The sequence below is a fragment of the Bombus flavifrons genome, chromosome 12, assembly GCF_040668555.2.
Source record: "Bombus flavifrons isolate JBK064 chromosome 12, iyBomFlav1_principal, whole genome shotgun sequence".
Classification (NCBI taxonomy): Eukaryota; Metazoa; Arthropoda; class Insecta; order Hymenoptera; family Apidae; genus Bombus; species Bombus flavifrons.
The window spans coordinates 7,447,942-7,470,556 of NC_138453.1; the positions used below are offsets into that span (position 1 = coordinate 7,447,942).

At 37.9% G+C, this 22,615-nt stretch overlaps 2 protein-coding genes across 5 annotated transcripts in view; one reads left to right on the top strand and one right to left on the bottom strand.

The window, feature by feature from the left end:
• The window catches only part of LOC138185391 (zwei Ig domain protein zig-8), a 293,791-nt gene extending 279,649 nt beyond the window's left edge, over positions 1 to 14,142 (bottom strand). For 3 of the 4 annotated variants that reach the window (XR_011174602.1, XR_011174601.1, XM_069124275.1), the window contains exon 1: positions 12,287 to 14,142. The gene's annotated coding sequence lies outside the window, so the exon portion shown is untranslated. The remainder of the gene's footprint in view (positions 1 to 12,286) is intronic. The other variant, XM_069124276.1, reaches the window with a different exon arrangement.
• The window catches only part of LOC138185385 (neuroendocrine convertase 1), a 162,438-nt gene that overhangs the window by 19,675 nt on the left and 120,148 nt on the right, over positions 1 to 22,615 (top strand). The gene's annotated exons all lie outside the window — the stretch shown is intronic.

The following is a 22,615-nucleotide window of genomic DNA, read 5'->3' on the forward strand; positions in this document are numbered from 1 at the left end:
ATGCTTCCGTGAACTTCTCCACAGGCAGACAGAAAAATACACGTCGGTGTCGATTCTCGGCGTGTTCGTTTTCAGGGTAATCGTCCCTCGATGTTACCATCCCTCTGAATGTATCTGGTTCTATGGTTGTTCGTTTGCGATTCGTATACGAGGGTAGCAGGCGATACGTAAGACAAGCCTGAAAACGTTTTTCCTCGTAATTTCACGGTGCCGCTGGTTTAAACAGCGTAATCCGCGCATCGAAACACCCACCCTTCCAACGAACTTAATGCAGATTGCTGTTTAAATGGGAACAATCGACGCCATTATCGGGATGGATTTGCGACGAGCACGGTACGCGGGGTAATTTGCGGAAGTGAAGTCTATCCTGTTGCTAATGCGCGTTTCGTTTATTGTTCCGTTTGTATAGCCGGTTATTCGGCCAAATAAAATCATTTATAAATCGAATGTCGCTGTTTTGTCGTTATTCCCCTCAGTGTTTCGTGACTGAAGATTGCAATGGACTAATTTTCGATGATGACACGTGAAAAATATCTCGAAAAATCTTTTGTTTAATTGCTTATTTATGTGTTTATTATGCCTATAATTATAGTGTATGATTATTATGGGACATTCTAGTTGTGTTATAAGTAGAAAATTGTCAGTTCAGAAGGTCAATTCCATAAATTGGTTAATTTCATGAATCGAAAAGTGCAAAGAAATAACGATGCAGATTTTTTTACAATCGCTAGTTTTTTTCACTTTACCTCGGAATCTGTTGAAAGCTGAATATTAATTCTGTGAAATTAAGAAACTAATGAAAAGGTGAAGTCGTCTGAGAGGTTCATTCAGTTAGAACAATAAGAGGATTGCTACTGCGAACGATTCTATCGCACCAATCGACACAAACTAGAAATCCCATAAGTTTGATAGATTGCGACATTCTTCCTACGATAATGTGATTCAAAGTTCACTCCGAGATAATAAAGAAGAGATATATAAACGCAAGACGTGAGTTTTCAGTAGAAACTTGCCTCACGAAAAGAACATTATCAGGCAAACAAACTTGAGCTGAAAGCGTTAAATTATTTGCCAATCGACACTAATTCTTGACTGTATCTCATGAACGCGTCATCATATTTATGAGATGTCGCCGTATAATATCGCTATCGCGATATCATGCTATATACATTGCTTGTATTTCCATGCTGTACCTACAATGTAAATCACTTTGGGCTGGTGTCAAACGGACGTATTGCGTGCGTGGGTGCGTGCTTGGGATCGTGCAAACACGCGATCCCTCGTTGCAAAAGCTGAAAATCAACACGGATCCTACTTTGCATCATTGCATCATGCCATCGTATTTGTATGAAGTCCACCGTATATATAATGTCTCTATATCAACATGTGTATCCTGTGAATTTTTAAATTCACCAACACTCAGAGACGAAATTACACGAATTAATGCAACGTTAATGGAAATTAATCAGTCCAATTGTCAACGTGACATATCGTTCGTTCATCGCATCGCATCGCATCGCGTCGCATCGATCGATATTCAAAAGAACTCAATATTGCTCGTGTTGCTATGAATACTTCCCATGTAACTTACGAGCAATCGATATTATGAATATTTATTGCGAACCACAGGAAGATGAGTTCAAGTGAAATTCAAATTTTGTAATAGACAAGGAAACCGGACGTTTAATTGGCACGTTACAGCTCGATACGAGCTGTAACGAATCTAGAACGTTCTCGCGTGCAACAATGCCGACCAATTGAAAAGCATCCTCAAAAGCGTGGATTAATGATCACCCCGTGAATCGGCGTTTATTTTCGACCACGAATTTTTAAAGGTACAACCTTGTTTCCTCGGTGACTTGCAACTAGCGTTTGCTTCGCACGAAGTTAATTATGCTTGTAAAACTTCGCGTTCCTCCTATGTGCTTACACAGGACGACGATATAGTTAGTAAACAAAGATCAAAGCGTGCGTGAAGAAATGTAAACCGTAGAATTCTTCTGTCAACTCTAATAATTGAGAAGATGAAATGCCAGACGATGTTTGTGGAAAAGAAAGAAAGATAAAAAATGAGTTTTTATCGGGAAACGATTCTAAGGGCTAGAATAATTTATTTCTACTTTTAAAGCTATAGTATTAGGTTGTCCAAAAAGTTTCTTTCGTTTCATAAGGTGATAATAGATGAACAACAATTTCTGTTTCATATTATTTTATTGAATTAGGTATGATCCATTTCGTTATATTTTTACTATTACGTTCGTGCATAATTCAATAAACTAATATAAAACAAAAAAACATTGTGCGTCTATTATTTCCTTATAAAACGAAAGAAACTTTTCGGACAATCTAATATTACTTATTGTCTAAAAAGATAAAACTGTACTTTATTATATTGTTAACAGACCAAATGAATTATTTTCAAATAATTTGCAGTCTTAGTTAACTCTACCGGATAAAACAATAAACACAATTTAGTTTGTAGTAGAAATTTAAAATTTCCGTATTGTTTAATATCGAACATACCTGAGTTATGAATAGGGCAGTTTAAATTTCCCCTTTTGAGAAAAATAACAACGAATTTGTATTTCGCTACTAATCTAAATTTTCAATGTTGAACTTTGAATATGTTTCAATCACAAATAATGAAACCGAGTTATTTTACAGCGTAACGGTATTTTCCCACCCAACCGTTTTGATTTCAATTGCTTGTGAATAATATATTTTTAACTTGGATATCGAGGACTGAGAAAAGATTCATTTGTAGTACAGTTGACAATGTTTAAATAATAAAATCAAAATTTATTCTAGAAATTGTTTCAGTAAGTACAACGTACAAAATTATTTGACATCTGAATAATGAAATATAATTCGAAAAAAAAAAAAAAATAATTCGCCCGCACAAATAAAGTAACATACAACATTTTTAAAATATGTTCAAACAATGTCGATAAAATTTCATATCAATTAATTATGTGACTATGTATTTTTCACATAAAAATTCACTGTGGAATTCACTTTTTAAACGTTTTATTTAAATAATGTTCGAACTGACTACTATAACCACTTATATCTTTTACCATTTTATATCTCCCATTCTTTTTTAAAAGCCAACATTTACGTTTTATTTTTTCCACCACACTATATTATTCGTTTAAAACATTCAATTACCGTCAAATGTTGATGGAAAGCTTTCACCCCAGAGTGAAAGCGGACAGAAACGATAATTTAAACCTTTTTCTATCAACCGCAGCAATGTTCTGTTCAATTTATCGCCGCTACTATTTCGAACGGATTTTGGACACGCACGCACTCCGCTGCTGATGTATTTACAGCGTGTACCACGAAAAATCTCGTGGAAATTTCATTGTTTTGGGATTCAGCGTCCACCGCGTTCGTGAAATTCGTTAAATTAGTCGATATTTGCCGCGTGTCGAAGGATTATATCGCGTAAGTCGCGCGATTTCTTACACGATATATAGGCAACTATGGCCGGCGTATGTAGCAAAAGCGCAATGCAACACATTTTCCATGCTTCCCTCGCGCGCTCGTAACCCTGTCAAATATATCTGGTTTATTATACTCTTACGCCGTATATCAGAGCCGATAACCATTAGCGGCATTTTTCCATCGTAACACCGAATATTACGGATTAGTAAATATGCTACAGTCGATGTGCGTGCCGACACGTGATCTAACCTCGACGATTTCGTCAGTGATAAGACGATAAGACATCGAAAACGTGCGGACATTACAAAAGAAGAGCAGAATTCCTTTTTATTGTTCGCTGTTCGTCTTTTTACGGGCCATATAACTGATTCTCGTAAGAAGTTGGGATAAACGTGACTTAAGGTTTAGCCTTTGACGTGTACTACTTTCTAAGATGCTAGAAGTGCGTAAGATGTAAAAATTAACGCAGCATGCTAAAAACAAAGTTCACTGTATACGACGTGCATATAAAATGGCAAATAAGTACATAGCTTTAGATTATAATCTTTAGGTGACCAAAGGTACGAAATTGTGGAAGAATATTTTACACACAATATTTTACGTACGAGGACGCAGGAGAAAGATACGATAAGTCAGATTTTCTGATTTTATATGAAAGCAATTTTAAAATCTATTATCTCGTTAATTATATATAGATTAATGAAAACTGTCAATGGGCTTGTCTGTGGAATTCTCTTGAAAAATATTGACATCGAAGATATTAAATCAATGGAATTAAATTCTCTGGAAAAATATAGATGTTTAAAATATTGGTTATTAGATTATGTGTGTCGTTAGCGTTCTTTTTTTTTACGAAACTTGATGGATTTATCACCCGAAAGTTTTATATCTTTGAGCTAAATTGATTGTTCCCCTTTCCAACTATGCCATATTAAAATACGCCCTTTTAACCACTAAGTATCATTAATCATGATCGGATCAACAGACTTGGACTTGGATTTCACTATAACGTTTCTCCCTTGTTACTTCTGATACATCAAGTTTTATGAAGAAAGGTACTGTATTTTAAAAACTTGAAAATCGGATCCACGATGAACGTATTACATACTAACCCTTGTGAGTTATCTTAAGAATTAACAAACCTAAACAATCACCTACTACGTTTTATTTACTACGTTCTACGTTTTATTTTCATAGTACCAATTTTTTCTAGTCGTTTGAAAGTATTAGTGAATGATTACACCTAACCAATCGATGTATACGGTCACGAACAAAAGTATTGGCACAGTTTGGCTTTAATTATATAGCTATAAATAAATCGAACAAAGAACACAATATTCGGTTAATTTTTATATAAATAGTAATTATGCGGTTTATATTTTCGGAAGGTTATACATATTGCGATTTAATTGTTTACATAACAACGAGTAATAATGAAATGTACAATAACAGTTGTTTTCATCGAAGCAAAAATATCGGTTAAACTTATCCTAGGAATTTTTAGAATGTTGGTATATTCTTTCGTACCTGCGAGCTCAATGCGTTTGAATGACATTCATTTGTTTTCTATTCAGTTACGTATTTCTAAAAGAAAACATTATGATGTACAAAGTAAATAATAATACTAATAGCAAAGAATAATAATAAATTTTGTAAAAGAAGTAAATGAGAATATAATGGAAAGAAGTCGTTTCGTCATTAAAAGTGTAATTAAACGATTTTAACACAGATAATGTAATAATTGCTTCGTAATCTGATTGTTCAGAGAAGTCGACCAAGCAAAAAAAAAAAAAGGAATATTATTAATATTGTGGAAAATGATCCCATTACCTCTTCCTCAGAGATCTCGGCAAACAATTAACGAAGGTCTTAATAAAGATGTTCATCCTATAAGCCAAGTATTGAAAGATACCAGATGATACCAATCCCAAGTTGCAAGGGCAAAGGCAACAATAAGTAAAATTAATCAGAAGGAAAGATTAAAGTTTGCTTTGGATTATGTTGCAGAAGAAATAACTTTTTTGGGACACTTTTTAAAGACAATAATAAAAAGTAAAGGACGACATGGAAAATATTTCACTACATGTTGTACTACAGAATTACAAATGTGCCAATATTCTGTTTCAACAAAAATACCTGTTACTCTACATTTTATCATTAGTCCTTGTTACGTAAACAATTCAAACGCAATATGTAGAGTCTTGTAAAAATATGAATCCCACAACTACTATTCATATAAAAATTAACCGAACATATATCATGTTCTTTATTTGATTTATTTGTAGCTATATGATTCAAACCAAGCTGTGCCAATACTTTTGTTTGTGACTGTAAATGCAATAATAAATACAACGCCATATAAATACTTTTTGTAGACACTGTAACTACACCACACTCTTAACCAGTCTCATAAAACATCGTCCTACGACCGTTTACAAATTCATAGCTGCGCGATAATAAAATACAAACCGCTGAAACGACGATGGCTATCATCACGCATGAATCTCGTTAACGAAGGTGTAACAGGGCGTTTTTATAGTATCAAATCTTTCTAGTCGTATGAAAGTATTACCCACTGACTGGGCCTAACTAATCAGCGTGTAAGCGTAATAATAAATACAATGGCGATCGTAAATACTTTCTGTAGCCACTGTAACCATACCACACTTCTAACCAGTCTCATAAAACATCGTCCTACAACTGTTTACAAGCTCATAGTTTCGCAATAATAAAATGTAAGCCGGCAAAACGACAACGGTGTCACTTGAATCTCGTTAACAAGGGTGTAACAGGCCGTTTTAAATAATTCCAGGTGCACTCGCGCGAGCCTTGAACAATTAACCAACGACTCTCGACAACATTTTTCGAGACAGCCATAAATTCGTGGCGTCTAGTGCCGCTCCGTTAATAGTACACGTTGTAACGTGGCCCTTGTTGCAAGCGCGGTAACATCAGTCCCGCGTGTCGTGCATTAATCCATTTCACAGTGAAAAGGACGATGTCACGGACAGAGTTGCACAGGATGACGTACTGTTTCCACCCCGCGAAATATAGGATTCCCATTGATCAGAGGCCGGCGTTCACTTAGCAGAGTCTGCCTCCGTCTTTGCATAAGGGCTATTGTCTGGCCGAGATCACTAATGGGGTATTCGTGAGGCCCCGAATATCCTGGTCGCATGACAAATCTGCTAATCGGCCTTCGCTCTGAAACGTATAGAATCGTTATGGCCGCGTGAGCCCATGAGTGATTAGTTTGACCCGTTTGTGGTGCAGCCGGCTTCTTGAATATTGAACGGAAACGGGATTACATATTCCGACAACGATTCCGTGGCTTTTTCACCCTCGATATCCGCTGATTTTTTACACGTGTTAAATACCAATCACGTTTGAATCGGAAGATTGTCTTTTCTATTTCAACGAGAATTTGTTATATTCGGTGGGTGAAAAAATGATTTGCATACTATTGGGTGTGAATAAATTGCGTATCGTTTAGTAGTATTCTCATACGATTATTCTGTATTTTTTTACTTCAACATCGATAATTCATCATATACGGTAGATGGAAAGAGCTTTTGCATACTATTGTGTTTATTTGCACCATTTATCTTTCAATTAATTAAATTGAAGTATATTAAATTTCGTATCACTTACTAGTATTGCAGTGTATAATTACAAATATTTGATATTATGAATATGAAAAAGTATTCATAATACGGAGAATATAAATTAAAGATATTAACAAATATTGTATATATAATATTTTTGAATATATTTTACAAAAATATATATGTACAAATTAATATTAATAAAAGAATGAGTAATATTATTTTAAGCAGAGTTTAAAAGGGAGTTGGAATATGTAGAGAATTTCAATATTTCATGGCTAACTGAAAGCTCATGTTAAAAAAGCCTTGTCCATATTTTTATCTTCCTCCAAGAAAACAAAATAATATTCTGGTATTTTTAACGCCACATTCTTTCGTCCATCGTTGATATAATTATATTTTTCTATAGCAAGACAATTTTTTAAATTACAGAAAAACATAAGAGATATACAGGGTGGTTGGTAACTGGTGGTACAAGTGGAAAGGGGGTGATTCTACGCGAATATAGAAGTCGAAAATATAGAATAAAAATTTTTTTTTTAATTTTTTTTTTTTTAATTTTTCCATGGAGACAACGATCTACAGTGAGATCCGTTATAACGTACTGCACGCGTACCGGGCGAAAATTCAAAGTCGATTTTCTCGAAAACAAAGTCTTAAACGAAAAATTTTTATTCTATATTTTCGACTTCTTTTTTCGCGTAGAATCACCTCCTTTCCGCTTGTACCACCAGTTACCAATCATCCTGTATATGTTTCATTGTTTCAATTGTATGCGCCAACATTTTCTTAAAAAGTTAAGAATCTTTGTGTTACATACTTCATGACGAAACTTCTTATAGAACCAGTTAATTTTCACTCGACAATAAATCAATATATAGATCATGTTTTATAATATCGATTACAAAACAAAAATTTAGAAATATACTTTAATTTGTTAACATACTAGTGTTTAAAATTCTCATAATATACAAGATATACAAAATATCCAAAGCATCTGTTACAATACACGAAGAATAAAATAAATTTCTCTCTGGGTTGTATTTTTTTATATTTTATATCCGGACAAGCTTGAATTTGCATAAACATTCGAATTCTAGATATTATAGGCAATAATTCAATCGGTATGCAAAGTTAATTGAAACTGGGTGTAAAGGTGCACACTATTGGAATGTAGCGTAAGATGCCTTATCAGCGATGTCCTAACGGAGGATTGCGATCCGTGATATATTATGACGCATCGTTATTGATACAAATAGCCGCGATATCATGAATTTATTACGTGGGAAAATTATTCCACGTTGATATCGTTGGTTCGTTTCTAGATCACTAGCGAAGATACGCTTTATCTGATGCGGCCGCGACTGGATCTCGAAATAGAATAATTGCCAAGTCAGACGCGCGCTGAAAACGCGGTACGATTCGAATTTAACGCGGGAATATATCAAGATCACGAGTGAAAACTTTTAAGAACGTTTCTCGGGAATTGGGAAGAAAAATAAATTCGTGAGAATGCGACAAACTTTTATGGAACACGACCATGATTTGGATTTTCCAGCATTCTCTCGGTGATATGTGTCTCTATCACGCAAATGGCAGCGATATAAAAACTGTAAATTCGGATTAACATTCGAACCACTGAACAATAGAACTATGAAGCTTGTATCGGACAAATGAAAATGGCAGGATATATGAAAAAATATAACAATAAATTTCTGGAGATTTGTAGATTAAGTGACTTGAGTATTCATGAAGTATATAAATAAAAGCTTGTTTTCCTTTTTATATTATACAATGCTGTAGACCATTACGGACAACTTCCTACATTCGTCCATATGACGGTATAATAAAAATTGACTTCAAGAAAATCATCAAGAAAAAGCAAAAAAAAAAAAAAAAAAAAAAACAGAAACATAAGCAATTGGCATAAAAGTGAAAATGACATAGAAAATGTTCCTCTAATTGCTCCAGTACGCGATGTATAAACTGATGAGAACAAGCTTGTATTCATATTCATATTTTACCAAAACGAATTTACATTTCACAAGCCCTCAAAAATACCCTGTTGCAAATCTATAAAATTCCTATGAAAAGCTACAAATTAGTAGCCTTGTCTCCTTTGATAGTTCAAGTGGTAAAAGCTTTCTAAATTAGACTGACATTACGCTTTTGCAGAGAGATATATTCATCTTTTAGAGATTCTAATTACATTTTCCGTTGCATTAGTACTAAATAGCAGCTTTAATCCCGAATTTCATGAAAAATACAGAGGAAGAAACTCGACGCTGACAGCGATGGAATAAGCTAGAAATTTCTCGAGACAAGTCGAACGTATGACAAATACCTGTCAGCAGGAAAGACAGGAGAAGTCACTAAACGGGAATATTCGATTGATGACTTCCAGTACTATCGCTATTACGAGAAGCATTCGAGTTAACTGCGTTCGAGCATCCCAGGTGTCGACCATGCTCGGTACACAAGCATAACTACTTCCTCTCAACCCTTTTGTTCGTCGAACTGTTTCCTCGCGCCCTGTTCACGTTGCACGCCCCTTCGTTCTTCCATCAATCATTTGAGTTTCGCGCTAGATTCACCCATTATACTCGATTCTCCGTCCCCCAACCACCCACACGCGTCAATTCTGCTCGTTTCGAAGCTTCGATTTTCGAAAAGCGAGCAATTTCGTTTTACATCGACTGTCAGAATTTCGATAACATTTTTGTTTTTCCATCTTTTTGAGAAATCTCCCGACTATACATACACTACCAACTTTCCATAAGGATCTGGACACTTGGTGGAATTTGATCAAAAAAATGTATATATTTGTCTTATTTACAAATTTCCTCTGCTATTAAATTTTTACTTCCTACTGCGATCAAATGTATTAAATTTTAATTTAAGATGAGTGCATCTAGCTCTATGTTTATAATGAATGAATTAAAACTTTACAAAATCTATGTAAATTTATAGAAATATTTATTTCAATCTGAATAAATGTAATTTGGAGATACTTAAAATCAGTGAACTGAGATATCTATTGCAGGATCAATGTTCATTCATTGTTCAATCATTGTTCTTTTTATTTCTACTAATTAATATTAACTACTCTTTTCATTGATATCTAGCAATTATATTAAATAAGATTAGATGTCAAAATCAGATCAAACAGTTTTATTTCAAGTAATTGCGATAACATGAAAGCATACGAATACTTATGGATGGTAGTGTACGTAGTGCGAGAATAGTATAAGACGGTGTATAGTGTTAGAAAAGCAATAAACGCGTAATGGACGAAAAGCTGGTGGAACGTGTGGCTTAGTAGTTTTAATAGGGCATTGAGTATTCCTTCAAACGAGTACCGAATTCCACTCGAATAGTCCGCGTAACAAGAATAATTCCATGTAAAAGGGATTATTTGTCGGTATTCATTATCAGTTAGGAAATTTATTTCCACTTCACTGTGGCGATCGAACGACTGTTTCGAAAATTATCCGAGAAATATAGCGGAAACGCGAACGAGTAATTGTGTTTTCGAAGGGATTATTAAATAAATTGAAACTAAAATCCTGTTTACCGTAGCAGCGGCAGTTGTTTTCGAAAAATATCGCTTGACAGTGCGTGTAAGCGGCACCGCCTGCTGCTGTTGCCATTGGGGAACGGGCGAAATGCGGCGAATGGAATGATATTAAAAAATGATCAGATTTCTCGCAGGACGGTATTGAATTTGATTGGATTCGCTTAATCGAGCACGCGCGTTTATTTCCATGAATTTTTCGCGTAACAGTGATAATAAGCGAGCAACGAGGACGGATTAAGTACGCTGCATGGACTATTTCCCAGTCGCAAAGTCAACGTTCTTTCATGAGAAATTAATCCACGATTTCGATTCGAGGGATTAACCTTTCTCTTGACCATTCGTTACGATTTTATAGAAGAAGTAAGCTGGAAATGCCATTAAATTCTTGCGAGGCAATTACTCGACGCGGTAAAAAGAAGACAAATTGCCCATTAAAACTATCTATGATTGCATTCGAACGAAGTTTCAAATATTCTATTGTCGTTTAACAGGACAGAAATCTTTCGAATCGATTGGATAACAAAATTATCTGCTGTTTAGTCGTTCGATTCGAACGTCGGTCCACGTTCGTGAAATATCGTAAACATTTTACGACAGAGACACTCGGTAGCACGCTCTCTGCATTCTTGGCCAAGCACGAAGTTACTGTTTCGATAAATTTTGTAGATGATGTCGACGCGATTTCCTCATGCGAACGGTTCGTAAATATTTGTCAAACGTTTCACCAACAGCTTTCCCTGTTCATTCTATACTTTTGTTTAACATGGGATATATCACACAACGATATCCTATCCCCGTGTCTTTTATCCTCTTTTAAATATCGTTTGCCTTTGTTAAACCTAGATTAAAGTCTAGCGAGGCGAAAGGGCAAAGTTTAATGTCCTTTTCGTTTCATTCTCACTTACGGAGATTAGAACTTATAAATCGTGATGGTGCATGCGAGGAAAGATGATTAAAGTATCAAAGTATCCGAACCCGCGGCGTGGTGGGAATAAATTTAACGGGGCATTGTCTGAGAAAACTAATAACGTCCCGTGAAAAGCAACCTTCGAGGACCTAATGCCAGTTAGAGTATCGGTAAACTTTATCGGGAAAGAAGACCGACTGAAATTTTAATAAAGATCTCAGAGAAGTTTGTTCCTCTCCCTACCACTCGACTTCCCTCGATCATCGAAATCTATTACATTCGAAACAATATTTCTCCCTCGAATATTCTACCTCAGCTGAAACTACTCCTCATCGTTCTATAATATTTTTACGCGTTAATCTAGATGAAACTCGAGGACGCGTTTTAATTACTCTTTCAGTTAAATCCTCGCCCGGCCACCAAGCTCGTGCTCGCAAGTTATTAAACCCTAATTCAACCTAGTTAGAACACTTGCTCTCGGAAGATTCGACTAACAAAACTTGCTGCATCGCGAACAGACGCACCGAAACGAAGTGCGCAGCTACGAGACAATGTCGGAAGTTCGTTTCACGTGACCTGAAATCTAGCCGTTGACACTGCCACGAAATTCAGCGTATAAAGTTAGCAGAATATCGGATAGTGTTTTATCAAATTTCAATGAAAATTGTAAAAAGGATAATTCCCCCCGATATGTACGTGATTAAAAAAAGAAAGTAGGGAAAGAAGATCGCATTGTGATTGGAAGCTCACCTCTAAATAAATCGTATTTCCTTTGTTGTTTCGTTGCCGTGTACACGAAAGCGATCCTCGCCTTTGATGCACTGAACCGCGTGCAGGGAGCCGGACAATGCTACGAAATCAAGCGTCACGATTGCGAATGGAACTCGTGGAACGACAGAAACTCCGTGGTTACACACTCCGAAATCCTCGGTCGGCCCTCCAACACCTTTCTCTATGTACGTTCGTCACTTGGTAGAAAACCGTTCTAATAATAATACGCACGCACTTTCACAAGTTTTCAGGATAAATTTTTCGAGCTTCACCAGCTACTAGCCATCCTATCGCGTGACCGAACGAATAACGACATACGATTACGCGAAGAATATTCGATCGAGCAACCTCGAAGGGATTTGCAGCGACACTGTTATTCTTATTCCATGGAAAGATGAAACTGTAATATTTCTCAGCCGCGGCACTTGTAATTACGCTCGCAATTCGCAGAAAGCTTAAGGTAGAAACTGGTGGAGACACAAAAGGGAAGAAAGTACAGGGTAGTAGGGGCTTACAAGGAAGGAAAACTTTCGATTACTGATCGATCTACCGATCTAGCCATCATTCGGTGAAACATTTCCTCCGACAGCTGGCGATCGCAATTTTCGAAATATCCGACCTACAAATCATTCGCGCCCCAGTAACCAACCCGCGCGCACTTTAATTTCGTTCCTCTTTTCTTCCCTCGATACTTTTGCTCTCTCACTCTGACGCAAAATTTCTCTCCTTCCTCTATATGTTTCTCCCCTTTATCACCTTCCGCGGAACACGTTACGCGAAACACGGGGCCCGATTTATTTATCGGCGATCAACGGATCGATACCGCGGATCTCGCACTTGCACTGGCACATTCAAGCAGCCGAGCATGATGCGCCGCTACGAAGCCGGAACGGCGTGTCGTGCATTCATAACGTGATTATAAGCGACGATGCGAGGCGAGAACTTTCCGCTCGTGGATCGTCCAGCCTCGTCCACGGTGAATATTCAACGACCAACGATTCGTAGGTCCGTCCAACTACGCGGCTAAGATCATACTGGCTTCCATTAAGACGAACAGTTCGATAAGAAACGCGCACACACTTGGAGAAACGACGAGTAAAATCACGCACGAGGATGTGCGTCCTGTGGAACGATTTTCGCCAATGTCCCTTGTCCTCTGGCTCTCTTTGTCTGTATCTCAGCGACTGTTTCCACTTACTAGGCGCTACTTTACGGAACGTGAACGCGAATAAACACGAAGATTCCAGAGATTTCTCGATTCCAGGCCACTGAACACGAATGGCTAGAAGACTCACCAATGAACGAGGGATAAACAAAACCCGCGTTGATACTTGTGTTTACAAAGTCGTGGCAATTGACCGCATTCGAGTCTCGAAAACAATCACTCGCGTTTTTTCTTCAACACGTTTCGTTGATTCCCTCGAAAACGCAAATATTTTCTCCCGTAGTTTTGACTTTATATTCCTCCTCGAGGATTCGTATCCTTTTGCCGCTGATTTTCCCATTTTTTTCACATGTTCGACGATCGTGCTGCTTCACGGTGTCGGCTCACGTTCGCTGGATCCTTCTTTCGTCTGGTGATCATAGCACGTCGGAAACGATGCGCTGCGATTTCTTTCCCTCTTCTTTTCTTTTCTTCTCGTATTTTGCTCGTCTTTTTGATGACACAGTCGGTCGATTGTTTCGCGGCGTGTTTCGGGGTGTCGCGTGAAAAAGGGGTTGGAAGCGTGGCGGAATCGCCAGGACGGAATCTCTTTCCCTTTCCTCGAAAAGTAGTCGCACCTTGGCGGGGGATGCGCGCGCGAAACCACCACGAGTGATGCTGGGCTCGGACTGGAGCCTCCGGCGCGGCGCTAGCGTCGCCGCGACTCGGGCCAAAGCGGAATCGTCACCCCCGCGCCCCACCATGCCGTGTCCACCACCCTTATCGGCCACGGGGTGGTAACAGTGGCGGAGATACCACATACATCACCCTACACTAATCTTTTTATCTAATATTATTTATATCGAAAGAAGTATTCAATTTTGAATTTGAAGAATTCAATTTGAAGAAACCAATATTATGGAAGATTATTAACTATCAATTGCACGTATCATTTCCTAGTTTCCCGGCTGAAATGTAGGAGCACAATCTACAAGTTAAAAGAATCAAATGTGTGAAATAAAGCTCGGTTATAAACGCGCCGTAAAAAAAAATTAAAAGAAATAAATATCGAACAGGGCTGTTGTTTGTTGATTTTGCGAAAGTTTATCAATGACGAATTATTGAATGGTATCGTTTAAAAGACAAACGATAGAACTAACTGAGGATATTCGTGCAAAAATACTATATAATGATTCGCATATGTATGATTCGTATAAATTTAAATACCAGCTACCATTTACAATACTTGATCGTATTCATAAATTTATTTATTTACTCCGTAGAAATACGAGCTCGTACGAATGTCCGCGCTCTATTAACGAGTCTCTGAATTCGAATATTTTACAAGCAGATTTTGTCGAAAGTTAATATAATAATAGTTTCAATGGCCGATCAACAATCGATGTGATAAATACGATAATCAGCTTGAATAAATGATTAGCTTAATTAATCAGGATCGATTTGACGAAGAAATATTAAATACTCTTTAGAAGCTGTACGTTTATCAATTTATTAATTACCTAATAATTCCAAATTAATTATCTAATTGAACACCATAGAATTTTCATTTAGAATAACTCGACTCGTAATCTTCGCTATGATATTTAAAACGAATTTTCGTTTATAAAACGAAGGCAGAACGAAACATAACACGACACAAGTAAGCGTTGTAAAAGCAAACGTAAAGTGCGCTACATATGTTTCACTGTACTTTTGCGTTCTCAGTGCTGTGGGTATAAACCATTCGAAGTTTATTGTAAAATCTTGAAGGTTCTTAAGGTTTCAAAACTCGGCCGCAAAAGTATAAGTAAGCTGGAACTAAACTAACTTTCCGCCGGGGAGTTCAACTTAAAATTAAAGTTTAAAGACTTATAACTTCCCCTAACGTGCCGCTGCTTGATCCCATGGGCGAGGATAGTTAACTCAATAGCTTACTATCTCTAAAACGTATGAGAGCAACGAACTCTCTCTACTCCTATTTTCCCGTCATAAAGTTATAACAATATCGTGTACCGTGTACATAATAAATTCACGATATTCTGAATAATTAACGGATCGAACAATGGTCGGATATAAACAACCGAAACCGGTACAAATAATAATTTTCTGGACTCCATAAGTCCCGAATAATATTGAATGCTTCTGCATTTGTTTGTTAAACAATCGGTATTCAGTAAACACAATGTACTTTAAAAACAATCAACACCTCGTATTTGCGATTAATTTGCGAAAACATTTACATTCGTCCCCCCTCGTGTTTTCTCTTCACATTTTCGTTTTTTTTTTTTTTTTTCTCCGGTCAGAAGTGATAGACACGAATATATGGCACGATTTTTTATCGTCTACCGCTAAATATTCGTTATATCGGAGTATTGCGACCGTATTCCGCGAAATAAAGTTAGTTAATACGCGATGCCAGCAGGTGCAACTGCAGAACGATGGGACCATGACGACGAGGAAAAGGTTGTCTAGTGGAAACGGAGCGAGAACCAACGAAATAACGATTGTCGTTTTCGACGGTGATAGTTATTGTTCTACTTGGGTCGGGGTTAAAAAAAGCCAAAAGCAAGAAAAGAGAATCGAAAAAATAGAGGGGCGAGACCGGTCACAATAACGAGGACACTGACCTACATCCATTCGTCTCTGTCCGTTCTTTCGTTCGAAGAATTACACTTTATACGACGTTATACTAAAAGACATCAATTTTCACACTGTGCTACGTCTCCCTTGCCGTGGTTAAGACACTCTCTCACTTTTCAAATAAAATAGAGAGAAAGGTGCAATTGTTATCGAGGTAATAAAAGTCCAGCGGTGGAAGATTGTAAAATTTTCACATAGAGGAAATAAATAATGTACGTCGAGTGACGATCAAAGTTATCGCGGATTCAATGAATTACGATGGTTCTACGTATTACGATTTCGTTCGATCAAAGATTTTACGACGCGAGGAATGATCGCAAGGGAGAAACGTTAAGAGGAAATTATTTGTTAGATTCGTAAGCACAATGGCGATGAACCTTGAGAATAGAAGAAAAGAGCTGTCGATTAATTCTTATTGTCAGGGTCAGGCAGGCTTACAGGAAAATATAACATCTCCGGATGACCATCTGACCTGTACTCGTCCCAACTGAAGACTGGATATCAGCACTTCCACTTCGGAGGGACAATTGGCCGACTAGTCATCCGTTCTAACCATTCGGGCCCAATCCGATTTGTACAAGATGGTCGTTTAGAGACGTTTCTTATTAAGGACCTTCCTTGTTTCTTTTTCCTCCTATGGTTCCCTTTCTTCCATTTCACGATTCAAACAGTAATTTCAATTTTCGAACATCATTGTCTTTAAATTTGATTTTCTTGCATCTTGCTAACAGATGTGTTAGTAATAGATCCTTGAAAATTCGTTAAAATTACCATTTCTCATATACATGTGGCTATGTAAATTGTTACAAGAGTGAGACAATCAAATGTGTTTAATTTGAATAAAAAATGTTATAATAAATAAATCTACTGGCCAAATGTTTGAAATCACTTTCATAGTTACACCTATACCGAATTTCCTTGCGATTTTATCGTTAATATAATCTGAATTGAACTTCTTCTGACTACGATACATTTTTGGTTACAGAATTTCCTGAGACGACAGATTTCTAAATTGACTTCCCTTTTTAAATTCTTCGGATCTATGGAACATATTGTGATTCCAAACTTTTGGTTCACAATTCATATATAAACCTTAGTATAACACGTTACAGGAATGAAATTTAGAATTACACAAAATCTTATGAGAAGGATGCATTATCCTTATGACAAGAATTCACTATCTTCATGACACAAATTCCTCTACTAAATTTATTAATATGTAAATAAAATATAAATTCTAAATTTCTAATTATTGCCTTGTAACTTTAATGCGCCAGGGCTCGAAACGATATTATTTTGGTTCGACGTTGCGACAATTCTCTATTGACAAATAATGCAAGATCAATGAGTACTGTCTTAAACTGGAAGGAAAGTGGATCCGTTACGCCGCCATTTGCTTGAGCTCTAATTAGAATGCATGCCCAGGACCGTACAAGAGAATATTGTATGCACGATTGTACAGCGCATCGTGCGAGCATCCTTCGACGGCGCGAATCTAGATTGAGAGGAAATTAATTAAGATGGCACTGCCCGGGATCAAACCACCCCTTTTCGCACCCCCCTACCTACCGACTTGAGCAGGAACATTCCATGCATAGCTTGCGGTTACATCTCAGGCTGCTACATCACCAAATCCGCCCCTTCCACCTCCTTGTACCCTTTACCCCACGTCGACACCATTCCCCTGCTGGTACCTCTAAACTGTACATAATATATTCGTGGCAGCAGGTACATTCACGCACCTTTAGATACACACTATGATATTACATTTACAGAATTTCAATAACAATAACCAACACCATTTCATTATCTTCCACAGTCATTCTACCCTACACTCTATACAATGCTATTCAAAATAAAATGTCAATTATGATTATCACTTAAATTAGTTAATGTGTTAATTACGCCTTTTATTTAAGATAAAGTGTGGCAAGATTTCAGTGTAAGATTAGTACGATCTATGTAGATGAAGAGCTGTTTTATTAATTAATACAGAAAAATATTTAGAATTACTTAGTTAGTTTACTACCCATGACACTGTAAATAGCGAACTCAGATTTTATAGGAACCAGATAAAATAAAAGGTGGTGGTTGAAATTGATAAGGCAGATTCAGAAGAAAGGAAGAAAAATGATAAATTCGAGGAAGTAATTGTTTCTGGGTGAAGTGTTGTTCCAGGCGAGGAAAAGAAGGAAACTAACAAGGCGAAATTCCCCGCCGGTCGAAGGCATCGCAGGAAAATTTTAATTGGCATCATTAGACTCAAGCGAATAATTAGCACTTGAACGATCGAGGGTTTAATAGCGGGTCGGGAGTACGGTCTTTAGGGTCTTTTCACAGCTTCGGTTGCGAAGCGCTTCTATGGATACGTTTACCCTAAACGGAGCAACGAACTTCCTATCGTTGCTTATTAATATCCAACATTCAGAAACTCTCAAACGAACGCGCCTCCCGAACTTCGATGTTCTCACCTCGTTGCAAAATCTAAATGTATTTCGATGTGTCAACATCATTCATATAATTGACATTTTTTTCTTCAGCCAATATCCCTATTCGATCGTGATGAAAGTTAGATAATACATGATTCAACGTGTAGCGAAGAACAGAACTGTTCGTATAATTGGAACGTAAAAATAACAAGAGTAATATTTTCTATAATATCTAACAAAATTTAATACTTTCTATATTGTTATTGAAAATATTCAAACATACAGTTGCTCACGAAAATATTCGAATACTTGTAGACACTTGCAAAACAGTAGACGAAATGACAACTTTAGTAACGTGGAGTGGATCATTCAATTTTAAAATTGCTCGTATCCTTTTCTTATGGTCTTCGTGTGGAATAAATGTATCTGTCATCTATATAGTAGTATTGTACGTACAGAATGAGCTTCGGTCGAATAATACTGGCGAATAATTTCAATTAAATTATATATTTCCTAATGAATGTCATACGTTTCGTTGCTACGTTTCATCAGAGAGTGTACGTCCCACGATCGTTGTCCCAAGTTCCATCTTAAATGAAACAACGCCGTCTTGGGTACCAAGAAAGCTATACTCGCAGGTAACAATGTTGTTATACGTTGAATACTCCCCGAAGAGGAGTATAACAGTTGTATGTACGTATAATAAACCTATTGTCCAGGGTACAGAAGTTTAATTAACTCTGACGACAAGCAGATTTCCTTAAGCCATTGTAATCGCTTGATGTTTTACAGTACCCAGAGAAAACGTAAGACAATCATCTAGTGCCGGATATTCGTCTCGCTCGAGATCGTTTTTAATGAACAAAGCAACGATAAAAAAGAAACGGTAGAAAGATCTTAAAAGTCGAGCTGTAGCGATCGTACTAGAATGGCTTAGCGTTTGAAAATCGAAGAGGCACACCAAGTGTACGAGAAGGTCTCTGATCCAATCGACGAGACTATCAGAAGTAGTGATTAAAATGGAGGGGTAAGTGCTTGGTCGGCAAAAGGGGTTGAAGGTGGGTTGAATGGTGGTCGACGGGGCGTCTCGTTTCGGGCTTGGGGAAACGTAGATAACACTTCTTACCCGAGGGACTTCCCGCGACCCCAATCTCAAGTCAGATATTGTTCCGAGCTTTGAAAGCTCAAAAGAACTTGTGAAAAGGCATTTCGTCCCGATTCGATGTATTATACTGGCCTCATACGTATTGTACTCACCGATCTTTTCCTTCGGAGACTGGTAAAGGAAAAGTATCTGGAAACTCGTTTCTACCTTCTGGACGTTTGGATAAGCGTCGATTGTAATTTATAATCGTAACACGTCATGCAGAAACCTTAGCACTAGGTTTCGAAACCTTTCTACGAATGGAATATTTTAAGAAAAAAAAAAGAAAAAGAAAAAGAGAAAAGAGAAGAGAAAGAAAAAGGAAACACAGCGAATTCTCCATTCATTCATTTTTCGTACCAACTATTATGGGTACTCGATGGAATGGTTCGCGAGTTTATCACTTGAACCGCTATGTAGGCGAACTACCGTCCGAGGTAAAACCGTGGAAAGGAGTGCTTCTGGGGTCCATAAGGAATAGTCGAAGGGGACAAGGGTCCGAGCCGCGCGATAAATAAATCTCGAAAGCTGCACAGGCAGCCTGGTACCGAGCTAGAGGTAGATAGATACTGCTTTCGCCCCCCTTTAGCGAGCATGTTGAACGAACCGGTGAGGGAGAGAAGTTGCTTCTGTATGTTCTTCACGGTGGCACCGTTCACTCGGAAGGATTTAGGGGCAGCCTTGTAACTGTACGATACGAGTCTTCTTCCACCAGTGCAGCGAAACGGTAAGAGGACATGGAAAGCGGGAGAAACGAAAAGAGAGAGGTTTGTGCCGGCGTATCAACGAGGAAGAAAGTACACGATACCGTGATGAGACGTGCAAGGGGAAATCGTAACAAACTACTTGACAGAACGTAGTTACACAATAAGTGACAAGTTTGTGTACTTATCCGATCGTTGGATCACTTATGCACGGTAGCACGAGTCCAAATTGGTGTGCGGCTGCGGCACCACCGAAACCGGAAGTTACTGCTCAGTGCAACGTGTCCGGATTTACGCCGGAGATTACGTAACCATGAGTAACCTATGTAACCTTCCGTCTCATCTCCTCTTGTTGGCTCAAGCAGAGGAGACCAACGCTCTGAATTTCTATCCGAAGGGACAGGAGAAGAACTTTTCACGGTTCCGTTTAAGTTAAGGGATGATGGAAACTTTATTTAATCTCTGGTTCGAATTGACGTTTCTATGTGGGAAAAAGAGGAGGAGAGGAGGAGTAGGAGGTTTTGTTGCGACACAATAGACCATTCTTAAACGCGATCACTTTCGGAGTGATTACTCCGGCGCGATCAAAAGTTCATTTTCCCCGGTAACAGGAAGGATATTTATCCGAACCAAGTGAAAGACTCAAGGGCGTGGTTGCGGTAAGTTTTATATGACCCGAAGGAACCGAACGAAACTTCTTTCTATACATTCTCGCCGTGAACTCGCACCTTTCTCCGGGAAAAAGTTATCCTCCGCGCTGCATCTCAATAACGTCAGACGCGCCTTATTTTTGAAGAATATCGCCACCGACCTTCTTTTATATCGCGCTTGTGGAATCTGTGCAAAAGCAGAACTTGATTTTGCTTGCCCTAGACGCACGTCTGATACGTAACTATTGGCAAGAAATAAAAATTAAAAGGAAAAAAAATGAAAATAGCATGTAAATTGATTTACATTAAATACGAAATAAAAAATGCACAATCGTACGACCGACCTACTGTGAAAAAAAAGGTGTAGAAATAAAATTCGATATTTATATTCTATTCTGTACTAGTTCTTAGAACCGTGTAATCCTACATCGGAAATTACGCGAACCATAGTTTAGAGAGATTCTAGAACGTCAGAGTCTGGTAACGAAAGGTGAAAGGTAAGTATGTATTCTCTTCTTACGTTTCCTGTGTCGCGTCGTTAGTCAGCTGATAGCCTGACGCGTGACGAACCGACCGAGTCATTAATCCTGCCGCTGAACCGAGTATCTTTTGTCCCCGAAAAGCACCGTCCAAAAATAGCAGTTTCAGTTTGTGAAACTCTCGTTCCATCCTTGGGCGACCATCGAATCGAGACGTCCACGAAAAGTGCTGAATTTTTATTCGGATACCATTGAAAAGCGCTGATCCTTCCGGGAGCGTCCCGCGCGATTTTCAGCGGCAAATATCCCGGTCAATAGTTTCTCACGGGACACGATGGTATTTTCGCAGTGGAACGTAGAGCGAACTTGGTGATAAATTGTTGACTTAGGCTTGTATTCATAGCAGTTTCTTCAGGCATCGTCGACTTTATCTCCGACTTCTTTTAGTCCCACGACTTCGATAAACGTCCCGAACGAAAACGATGGAAAACTCCGTGTAATTTTCCGTGGCTAAGAAAGTAGAGTGGATCTTCGAGGAGAGTAGAATCTTCTTACCGAGTGAAAAATCGCGAAAACTGGATGGGGACAACGATGAAAATCGCTATAAACGCAAGGTTTACGATCTATCAGCGTTTACGATATGAGATATACTGGAATGCTTGCGTAAAAAGATCTGTGCATGTAGGCTGCGTCAGCAAGTTGGTGCCAAAATAACAAGTAAAAAGATCTCGATAAACACGAGTCCAAATAGCATTGGTTTTCGATTAGAGACATTAGGATGTTTCCAGCTGTCAACCTATAACAGAATACGAGACTTTATCATCTAGAAAAGCTTTTTCGAATCTTTATCGCGGATAACCGACCAGTAATGTTTTCAGTGTTAACAATTAAAAGATTCTGGAATACTAAAAGGTAATTTTTCAGATTGTGGACGATCGAAATCAGTTCGTATTTTTAGAAGAATTCGGAAGAGCTCGAAGGAGAAAGAATTCTAGAAGAAGTTGACGAGAATCCGGACAGAAGAATAGCAGATACTCTATAGATTTAGAAGAATAACATTCCAAGAGGGAACATACTGTTATCCATGTAATCGCGTGGAAAATTGTGTACGACCAATT